Genomic DNA, 2,952 nt, shown 5'->3' with positions numbered 1-2,952 from the left:
TTCTCGTGGTTTTGGGAATATTTTGGAATTTATACAGCAAGAATTAGGATTAGGTGATCCCTGAGGGGCCCACAAGCCCTGAGGGCACACCCCCCTAAGGGCGTGCCTGGCAGGCTTGTGTCCTCCTTGGCATCTCCTGCCTTCCTCTCCAAGCTCCGTGGATGTATTCTGGTCCAAGAAAAATCATCGTAAAATTTTATTCCGTTTGGACTCCGTTTGATATTCCTTTCATGTAAAACTCAAAAACAAGGAAAACACAGAAACCGGCACACGGCTCTGGGTTAACACGTTAGTCCCAAAAATAATATAAAATAGCATATAAAACATCCAGAATAGATAACATGATAGCATGGAACAATCAAAAAGTATAGATACGTTGGAGACGTATCAAGCATCCCCAAGCTTAATTCCCGCTCGTCCTTGAGTAGGTAAATGATAAAAAAGGAATTTTTGATGTGGAATGCTACCTAGCATATTTATCAATGTAAACTTCTTTATTGTGGCATGAACATTCAGATCCATAAGATTCAAAAAAAAGTTTAATATTGACATAAAAACAATAATACTTCAAGCATACTAATAAATCAATCATGTCGTCTCAAAATAACATGGCCAAAGAAAGTTGTCCCTGCAAAATCATATAATCTGGCTATACTCCATCTTCATCACACAAAGTATTTCATCACGCACAACCCCGATGACAAGCCAAGCAATTGTTTCATACCTTTGATCTTCTGAAACCTTTTCAAATTTCACACAATACATGAGCATGAGCCATGGATATAGCACTATAGGTGGAATATGATATGGTGGTTGTGGAGAAGACAAAAAGAAGGAGAAAGTCTCACATCAACTAGGCAAATTAATGGGCTATGGAGATGCCCATCAATTGATATCTATGCAAGTGAGTAGGGATTGCCATGCAACGGATGGACTAGAGTTATAAGTGTATGATATCTCAAAAAGAAATTAAGTGGGTGTGCATCCAACTTGCTTGCTCACGAAGACCTAGGGCAATTTGAGGAATCCCATCATTGGAATATACAAGCCAAGTTCTATAATGAAAAATTCCCACTAGTAGATGAAGTAACAAAATAGGAGACTATCTATCATGAAGATCATGGTGCTACTTTGAAGCACAAGTGTGGGAAAAGGATACTAACATTGTTCCTTCTCTCTTTTCTCTCATTTTTTGTTTGGGTTCTTTGGCCTCTTTTATTTTTTGTAAGACTCATCCCAACTTTTCAAGGAATCATAGATTCCATCATCCTTTCCTCACATGGGACAATGCTCTAATAATGATGATCATCACACTTTTATTTACTTAAACCTCAAAAATTAAAAATCGATACTAGAACAAGATATGACTCTATATGAATTCCTCCGACAGTGTACCGGGATGTGCTATTATCAAGAGTGACATGTATAAAAAATATGAATGGTGTCCTTGCCAAAAATACTATGCCAACTACATGATCATGCAAAGCAATATGACAATGATGGTGCGTGTCATAATAAACGGAACGGTGGAAGTTGCATGGAAATACATCTCGGAATAGCTATGGAAATGCCATAAATAGGTAGGTATGGTGGCTGTTTTGAGGAAGGATATATGGTGGGTTTAATGCACGGGCAAAATTGCATGGTACTAGAGAGGCTAGCAATGGTGGAAGGGTGAGAGTGCGTATAATCCATGGACACAACATTAGTCATAAATAACTCACATAGTTATTGCAAAAATTTATTAGCCATCGAAACAAAGTACTACACGCATGCTCCTAGGCGGATAGATTGGTAGTAAAAGACCATCGCTCGTCCCTGACCGCCAATCATAAGGAAGACAATCAAAAAATAAATCATGCTCCGACTTCATCACATAATGGTTCATCATACGTGCATGCTACGTGAATCAAAACCTTTAACACAAGTATTTCTGCCAATCCACAATTACTCACTAGCATGACTCTAACATCACCATCATTATATCTCAAACAAATGAAGGAATCGAACTTCTCATCTATTTCAATGTTGTTTATATGAAAGTTTTTATTATATCCCTCTTGGATGCCCATCATATTAGGACTAAATTCATAACCTAAGCAAATTACCATGCTGGTTAATACTCTCAAAATAATATAAGTGAAGCATGAGAGTTTATCAATTTCTATAAAATAAAGCCACCGCCGTGCTCTAAAAAGATATAAGTGAAGCACTAGAGCAAAATTACCTAGCTCAAAAGATAAAAGTGAAGCACATAGAGTATTCTAATAAATTCACGATTAATGCATGTCCCTCTCAAAAGATGTGTACAGCAAGGATTATTGTGGCAAACTAAAAGGCAAAGACTCATATCATACAACATGCTCTAAGTAAAACACATATCATGTAGTGAATAAAAATATAGCATCAAGTAAATTTACCGATGGATTGAAGACAAAAGAGGGGATGCCAACCCGGGCATCAGCTTAGATGCTTGGTTGTCCTTGAATATTACCTTGGGGTGCCTTGGGCATTCCCAAGCTTAGGCTCTTGCCACTCCTTATTCCGTAGTCCATCAAATCTTTACCCAAAAACTTGAAAACTTCACAACACAAAACTCAACAGAAAACTCATAAGATCCATTAGTATAATAAAATAAATCACCACTTTTGGTACTGTTGTGAACTCATTCTTTATTTATATTGGTGTTATATCTACTTTATTCCAACTTCTCCATGGCTCATACACCCCGATACTAGCCATAGATTCATCAAAATAAGCAAACAACACATAGAAAACAGAATCTGTCACAAACAGAACAGTCTATAGTAATCTAGAAACTTCGTATACTTCTGTAACTCCAAAAATTCTGAAAAATTAGGACAACCTGGCAAATTTATATATAAATCTTTTTTAAGAAATTCAGATCAAAATCACGTTTCTGTGAGTTTTTAAAATTCTGGCAATGAGCGG

The sequence above is a fragment of the Triticum aestivum genome, chromosome 1B (genome assembly GCF_018294505.1).
Source record: "Triticum aestivum cultivar Chinese Spring chromosome 1B, IWGSC CS RefSeq v2.1, whole genome shotgun sequence".
NCBI lineage: Eukaryota > Viridiplantae > Streptophyta > Magnoliopsida > Poales > Poaceae > Triticum > Triticum aestivum.
This window is presented reverse-complemented; position numbering follows the sequence as displayed.